This window comes from Belonocnema kinseyi, chromosome 4, assembly GCF_010883055.1.
Source record: "Belonocnema kinseyi isolate 2016_QV_RU_SX_M_011 chromosome 4, B_treatae_v1, whole genome shotgun sequence".
NCBI lineage: Eukaryota > Metazoa > Arthropoda > Insecta > Hymenoptera > Cynipidae > Belonocnema > Belonocnema kinseyi.
The window spans coordinates 125,413,847-125,423,009 of record NC_046660.1 but is presented as its reverse complement, the minus strand read 5'-3'; positions in this window follow the sequence as shown (position 1 = coordinate 125,423,009).

Here is a 9,163-nt window from a genome sequence, read left to right as displayed (position 1 = left end):
CTCATTGAATCTCTTGAATTTTAATGCGCAAGATCTATGGTACGGCTCTTCGGATAACGAAAACTCCGGGCAAGCAGCACGATCATAATACAATTCAACAGTCATTTTTGTTCAAAAATCTTCTTCCTGAATAAATTGACTCTTATTGTTTCCGATTTTGTTCTGTCACTCAGGGATTGTGTTTTTCATGGAAAACATTGAAATGTGGTTTTTCATGTTCATAAAATTATAATTGAAGGTCACTCGGGGTAATTTTCTATGAAAAATATTGACTTACAAAGAATATTGGTCAAACAATAGAATGGATTTCTTCGCCCGAGATACAAACGTAAATTGTACTATAGTAAAAACAACTGGAAAAGTTTAGACGAAAACCAAATTTGCTGAAGAAAACAAACCTTTGTCGACCTATAAATACTCATTTTATTCCCCGAAAGATTTTTCCAAAATCTCTTCGAAAAATAAAATAAAATAAAAATAGTACAATTTTTACATACAATTCTTAAAATGAAAAAACTGTGTGTCAAAGCAATCTGGCGTAGGCGCCAGAGAGACGCACAGATACCGACGTAAAAACTTGTTTTTCTGACTCAAGAGGCCTCAAAACGTCGAAATTTGATAAAATCCAAAAAAGTCATTTTTCATGAAAAAAACTAATACCTTCTCATTTTGGATGAGAATGTAAAAATTATCAACAAGATTTGTAAAAAAATCCTTTAAAGAATAAAATGATTGTCTTGTAAGCTAGAACCGAAAAATAACTATTTCAAAAAAATGAAAGTTGTTCTAAATATTGAGCTATACTCGCGACCGGGATAAATCGGGAAAAGAAAGTAAATTTGAAAATTGAACTGCAGTTCAAGTATTAAAAATTTAGCAGTGTTTGTTTTTACAAGATGATTCTAGATCTGTTCAAAATGATATAATTTACAAATTTTAACGTTAAAATTTGAACTAATTTAATTGGAAAGCCTTAGTAGTGACTCAAGTGTAGTTTGTATATTTTATCATTAGACAGCATTCGGCCTGGAGTTTTATTATTCGGGAATTTCCGAATTCGATAATATTTTAAACTTTCCAGAATTTCATTATTCAAGTATTTTTAAATTTGGGATTTTCAGGTTTCAGAATTTTATAATTTCGGGAAGTTTACAGTGTCGAAAATATTTCAAACATTTTAAAGAATTTGTAAGATTGTACAAAAGTTTGGAAGATTTTGAGGCATTTTTTCAGAATTTCACATAAATTTTACGACAAAGTGGGAATCATTATAAATATATTTAAAAGTTCTGAAAAACTTAAAAAATAATTTGAATTATATATATTCCGAGTAAGCTATAGTAATTATAATAATTGAAAGTTTATTTTAAAATATATTTTATGGAACATGATATTTTTTATGAATATGACAGTGAAATTCTGTTCGTCTAATTTTGTTTGCCAGTGCGAAACGTAATCTGGCTTGGAACTGCCGTCTTAACATCTAAAAACCGAAAGAACAATTTTCATATCACTTGGAATTATAATTATATTTTTATAAAAGTCTAAAAAAATCCATAGAAATTGCAGACCATAAAAATGAAAATAAAAAATAAATAATGTTAAAGAACTATATATAGACAATATAAAGAATGAAAATTAAAAGAATAATATTAGAAATATTGGGAATTATATGAAACCGTAATATAAATTATTCATCGACTTTTATTTGTGGTATTTATTAAAATAACTATGTTTTGCAAAGTTATAACTTATAAATGTAAAAATGTTTTAATTGGCAATTTACTAAATTTACTTTCAATCCAAATGGTTCTTGTCCTAGCTAAGTAACCATTAGTGCGCCTCGACGGACCTACTGAGAGTTGCTTACAGCGCTCCAAGTGGCTGTTGTCGATGCGTGCTATAGCCGGGGAGCGGTGGATAAAGGGAACTGACAATTTTCGCCGGACGCGCCGTCTATATTTATCGCGGGTAACTAAGCCCGCACCGCATCTACGTTTATAATATCTTTGTTAGTGACCAGTTTCTAGTAACTGCGTCGGTAACGGGGAAATCGTTGAAAGATCACAGTAACATCTGAGATAACTATTGGAGACTAATTAAAATATGTATGTTGATAAATTGTTCACAGTTGTTAAATTCAAATAGTAAAGTTGCACATGGTATTTTAAAATTGAACCAGATAAATTGATTACGAAGATGTTGCCCCGCTGGTTTGAAATGTAAGAAGTGTTATAAATAAATTTTAAAAAGCTATGTCAGGTATTACAAAACTTGGTGAGATTGAAGGTAAGAATCAATATGATTTTAATAAAAAACTTGCTTGGTGTGGCTATAATATAATCCTGTTAATTTGTAAGATGGCTGAAACTTTGATTTCTTAAACTAATTTACTTTTTGAGATTTTTGCTTGCATTTTAATTCTTTTCTTAAGATTTTTTCCTATATTTTGAAACCTTTGATTCGAAATTTGAATTTTCTATTTTTTCACTGTATTTTTTGAAAAGTTAAACTAAATTGACCATTCTTATAAAAAATGGTTCAAATACAATTTTTTAGGACTTTTCAAAAGTTATAATATCTTTTTGAGATTTTTCCAAATATTATAAATCGTTTGGGTCGTAGTTTGAATTTTCTATTCTTTCAGGGTATTTTTGTAAAATTAAATTAAAATGACAAGCCCTACTATAAAACGGGAGGAATAAATTTTTTTATGACTTTCCAAAATTATAATTCTTTTTGAGATTTTTCTAAGGATTGTGAATCGTTTGGATAGAAATTTCAATTTTCTATTTTCCCACGGTACTTTGTAAAATTAAATTAAAATGAAAAGTTCCACTAAAAAATGGAAGAAATAAATTCTTGTATGACTTTAAAAAAATGATAATTCCTTTTATGAGATTTTTTCAAGTATTTTGATTCGCTTGAATCGAAATTGGTATTTTTTATTTTTCCAGTGTATTTTTGTATAATTAAACTACCTTTTGAAGCCCTACAAAAAATGGATAAAATTAAATTTTGTAGGATTTTCATAATTTATGAATTTTTCCAGTATGTTGAATCGTTTTGATTAAAATTTTAGTTTTCTATTTTCCAAAGTATTTTCGTAAAATTTAACTAACTTCGCAAGCCCAATAAAAAATGATTAAAATAAAATTATTCAGGGCTTTTAAAAAGTTATTATTCCTTTTTGAGATTTTTCCCTGTATTCTGAATCGTTTGGATCGAAATTGGAATTTTCTCTTTTTCCACGGTCTTTTCGTAAAAGTTAGCTAAATTGTCAAGTATAATCCAAGAGATTTTAAATAAAATTGTTTAATACTTTTAAAAGTTAGAATTCCTTTTTTGGGATTTTTTCCTCTGTGTTGAATCGTTTGGATAAAAGTTTTTAATTTTCCACAGTGTTTTCTTGAAATTAAACTAAATTGTCAAGTCCCCAAAAAACCTGTTAGATAAAGTTATTATGTAGGACTTTTGAAAAGTTATAATTGCTTTTTGAGATTTTTCCTCGTATTTTGAAACGTTTTGATTGAAATTTCAAATGTCTATTTGTCCACTGCGTTTTCGTAAATATAAACTTAACTATCAAGCCCCATTCAAATTGTTGAGAAAAGATGATTTTGTAATTTCCAAAAGTTATAATTCCTACTTGAGATTTTTAAACGTGTTTTGAATCATTTGGATCCAAAATTTAAATGTTCTATTTTTCACTGTATTTTCGTAAAATTAAACTACATTGTCAAGCCCTACCCAAATTTTTTATGACTTTTGAAAAATTATAATTCCTTTTTAGAGATTTTTTCCCTGTATTTTCAATCGTTCACATCGAAACTTGATTTTTCCATTTTTCCATCGTATTTTTGTTAAATCTAATTAAATATTCAAGTCGTATACAAAAGTGGTAAAAATGAAATTATTTAGCTCTTTCAAAAGTTATAATTCCTTTTCGATATTTTTTCCTGTTTTTCCTTAATTGTCAAGTCATATAAACAAATTATTAAGACAAATTTTTTTAGGACTTTTAAAAGTTATAATTCATTTTTGCGATTTTTCCCTGTATTTTGGTGATGCCAAGAAACTGCTTGGTATAATATATGTGTTTGATTTTTAAATAATTTTTAAAGAAAAAAAAAACAAGTTTCTATAAGAATGTTGGTTATAAAACTGTGTACTTTAATTCTTCATTTAATAATGAAATAACGAAATTCTAAAAAATTCTTTACAACTGCATTCATATTTGTTTAAATCCCTTAAAACTATTAGAAACCTTGCTTTGTAAATACTTTGTAAATGTTTAAGTCTCTTGAAAATGCCTGTTATTTTTTTTTAATATTCTAAAATACTTTCAAAGCTTTGAAAGCCGTCCAAGCTTTTGAACTAAATAAAAAATTATGGGAATCGTTAAAAATTTCCTTCAGTAGTTAAATCATTCGATATCTTTTGAAATTTCTTGAATGTTTGAAATAGTTTGAAATTTCATTAAATTACAGCAATCAATTCAAAATTTCCATGTAAATTTTTTAAGTAATATAAAATATTTAGAATTCTTCAGAATCGTTTGAAACTTTTCAAATATTTTAAAAATACCGTGGGATTAAAAATAATTATTGGAACACTCTATCAATCGACCCTCAGGATCAATTAGATAATTAGTTGAAAAATGTACTAAAATTCCTGAAAATATGTTTAATCAAAAGCTCTTGAAAATGCCTTAGGTGTTTTAAATTTAGCATGCAATCCTTTAAATCCCTTCAGATTATTGAAATCTATTGAAAATTTCTCCGAATCTTCAAAAATACCTAGAAATATTTTTATAGAAATGAAGATAATTATTTAGAAATAGGTATAGACTTGAATTGAAATGTTCATTAAATGATAAGGGTCTACTGTAATCTTTTTTTTTTAAATGTGACTAAAGAAGTGATTTGAGAAAAAAAGTTACCAGGCAGTGACTGGGTGGCAGCCCTGATTATTTTTACAGTTTCTTTTCACAGAAATTCCCGGTTTTGTTTTCAAATGCCTGCCTCTAGGAAGCCTTCATCTTATTATATACATTTTTAAAATATAGGGTACAATATGGTTACGGGGACCGTTCTGTGATCTGTTTCTGTGGGGACCCAAAAATTTATTTTCGGCCCTGCGCCCCGGGGCTCCGAGTGTACTTTCCGACAATGTTAAGAAACGCAATAATAAAGCCAAATTAGTTTTCAACGAGGGCATCAGTATTCAGTTCATCGACGATTGATCTCTCTCTTTCTCTGATCACTTATCTCTTTTTGACTGGACGAGTTCTTTTCGGCAACATTAATACAAGACTATTGGCGAAGGTCATTAAAGTGACACGAGTGAAACCGAATGCTGCTGGTTGCTGTCGATCGGTTGTAAACACGCGATTACAATGCGCTGTCGAAATTCGGAGTTTAGAAGTGTGCAAATATAATATTCAGTTTTAAAGCTTAAAAATAATTACGTGTTTTATTTAAGAAGTTTATATGCACCTCTACCTCTTTTCCAACGCCATGTGGGGGCGGGAAGGCACCCCTGTGATTGGTCATATGAGTAATGTTGGCCCCTAACTCTTACCAACGTCTTGTGACAAGGCTAGTCAGTTCTTTGTTGGTAACTATTTTTTAAATATAGACTTTTTTATAGGTTTTTTTATACCACTTTTTGAAGAGAGTGTGCATTCGGTAACACTCACCCCCATTCAAAAACTCACACCTATCTAGCAATCCCATCCGTATTTCATATCACTCCTAGAATATGAACAGAACCCTAACTCATTTCGAGTATCGTGAATTTTGATTTTTCTTTCTAAAAACACGATTTGTATGAATTTTGCCCTTGAAATTTCTATTTTTAGGTATTTGCATGACTTTATACGTAATTCACTTTTATTTCGTATTTTTCTCTTCGCTAAGCCCAGCCAGCAACCAACAATCTTGCCGGCTCCGGCAACTCACAATGTTGCTGGCGCCAGCCATGTAGACTCCACTTTTTCTTTGTGGTTGAAAATTTATATTTTTGGTATATTTAATTGAACTATTTCAGTCTAATATTTATCATTCTAGTTGAAAATTCGTCACTTTGGTTAAAAATGAATTTCTGCAGCTGAAAATATAAATGTCGATTTATTGTTAAAAATTTATATTTTCGAACTAAAAACCCACAATATGTTAAAAAATTGAATTTTTTTCTTGTAAGATATTCTTTTTGAAACTTGATTAAAAGTTAAACTTTTTGGTTGAAAAGTAATTTTTCATTTGAAATAAAAATTTATTTCTTCGGTTGAACATTTCTTTTTTGTTTTAAAATTAATTTATTTCAATTTTTTGTTTAAAAATGTTTTTTTTTTAATTGAAAATTAATTTTTTTTTATTAAAGAAATAAATCTTTTCAGTTGCACATTCATCTTTGTGGTAAAAAATTCCATCATTTTAGTTAAAAATTAATCGTTTCAATTGAAAATCCACCTTCCTGCTTTAAAATTCAACTATTCGAAAGATAAAGATTTAAAATTTGAGTTAAAAATTCATCACATTGTTTAAAATGTAACTCTTTTCTTAAAAGTAATTTTTTAAAAAAGTTTTTTGGGGGGAGGGGGTAAGTCAACTCATTTTAATTAATTATTTTATTGTTCTGATCGAAAATTGATTTGTATTTGTTTTGCATTTTTCGTTATGAATTTACCTTTTTTTTCTTGAAAATTTATCTAGATGCAGTTAAAACCTAAAGACTTGTTAAAAATTTATTTTATTATGTGATTAATTTTAATTGAAAATTTATTTCTTTTTAAAAATATAACTACAAGTGTAAAGTAGTGGGAATTGTTGATACTGAGTTTTTCTGATATTGTGGTGAAATTTGAGGTGAGTGGATTGTGGAAGTGTTTAGAAGGGTGGGATGTGAGAAATTGATTGGGGAATCGTGAGATTGCAAAGGGGAGGTAGATATTTTGGAGTATTGAGACAGATTTGTGTAGAAGTTTGTTTGGAGATTTGTGACAGTGTGGCAGGACTGTGTTGACGGATTGGTAGTAGCAGTGTTAGGTAGCGACAAACAAAGGTGAAACACGTACCAGACAGCGACGGTAGACAGAGGCAGGGAAGTATAGAAGGCGGGAAAGTTTGAATTTGATTCATGGCTAGCGGAACGAATATCTCCGTGGAAGAAATAGAGTTAGAGCAGGACGTTTTCAGTACGCCGAAAGAAGAGATAAAGGAAAGGAAGGCAAGGGGGAAGTACAAAAAAACTATAAAAAAGGAAAGATTAGGAGAAAAATGGGTAGGGTTAATAGAAGCATTTATCAAAAGGAAGAGAGATTAATTGTTTTAGTCCAAAACTAATCTTCTTTATGTAAAATTCAACTATTCCAGTTAAAGATTCGTCATTTTAGTTGAAAATTCATCAATTAGGTTAAAAATTTAACTATTTTGTTGAAAATCCGCTTCATTTGTTAAAAGTTCATTTTTAAAAGTAAGGATTTATCTATTCCACTCTTTATTATAAACTGATATTTTGTAGTGGGAAATTTAAGCACTTGCTTGAAAATTTATATATTTTTCAATTTTTGGCTCTGTTGTGTTGAAAGATGTTTGTATATTCTATCCGTATTTTAAATTAGTAATTGATAAATTTAAGTGTATTGAAAAATTTTATTTTTATCTGATTGTTTAAATTTCTTTTTTCAGGTAGATAGTAAAAGAAATGTGATATCTGAAGAACTGGAAGCTTCTTTTAATATTTATATAGCGGTTGACTGATTGAATATGATTCAGCTGACTAATTATATTCATTATTTTAATAATTTTGCTCAATTTCGAAAAGTAGCTTTTACTTTACCTACAGTTTCAGGGTATACGAGTGAAAAAAATTATCATTTTTGTTTTGAGAGGGTGTTTCGCCAAAGAAATATAATTCTACTTGAAACAGGATTTTTTTTGAAGAATTAAAACTTTGATTTAGAAGAAAGGAGTTTAAAAAATCTCTGTTCCAAGTCAACATTCGTCAATTTTCTCAATTTTAATATATATATTTTTCACATTTTTCGTTTACCTTTTATCCTTGACAATTCATCTACTTGCAGTTTATAGCTCAAAAATGTTGTTAAAAACTAATCTTTTTGTGCAAATATTCACCATTTTAATCGAAAATTCATCTATTTTTAAAAATATAACTGCTTTATTGAAAATCAATCTTTCAACTAAAAATGTAACTATTCCATTAGAAAATTTAACTTTTTTTCTGAAAATCAATTTTTTTGGTAAAGAATTAGATTTTTAACGGAAAATTAAACTATTCTATTTTTTGTTACAATTTTATTTATATTTATTTTATTTACTGAAAGTTTAGAAATTGAAAGCATTTCATATGAAATTCAACAGGATGCATGTCTCTTTCTACGCGAACAGAAGTCATTTTTAGTAACTTCGTAGCTTACTTAGTCACTGATTGAACTTTCTTCAAGCAGCAATTCGAACATTAGAAATAGTAATTATAAATGATTTTTTTCACTGGCAGAGGCATATTGAATGTCAGTAAAGATATATAATTGCCACAATTGAGAAAAGAAATTTACAACAAGGAATTCTGATGTTCCAACACATAATTATAATTCTTATCCAAAATTCCCTGTTATTGTATGTATGTATTTAATCTCTCCCTTTTACGGGTTTGAGGACCACCGCTCCCTGTACATATATTTACAATTCCATCCTTAGTCTAACTTAACTACTACTTATATTTTACTCTTTCGCCTTACGCAGGATAAACAATAGTAACAGTAGTGATATTAATTCCTAAAATGAACGAGCTTCCAGGGCTTCCGTTTCCTCTTACCATAAAAAAATGCATTTTCCACGATATTGAAAACAATTTTCGTTTTTTACTGTCCCTTTTCAGGATCACCCGTTTGGCTCAGCCCTACTCCTTTGCTTTCCCTTACTTCATCCAATTTCTTGATCCACATCACTCCCTGTCCACTACCATCCAAGATCCATCTTACACACTCATCCACACTCAACTGTCCCTCTTCCTCTCCTGTACATCTCTCTAATACATATGCCCATGACTCCATTTCGTATCCACATACTCTGCATAAATTCTTCTCTTCATTCATCCAATATCTGCATGCTCTCACTCCTTCTCCCATTCTGAACCGTAC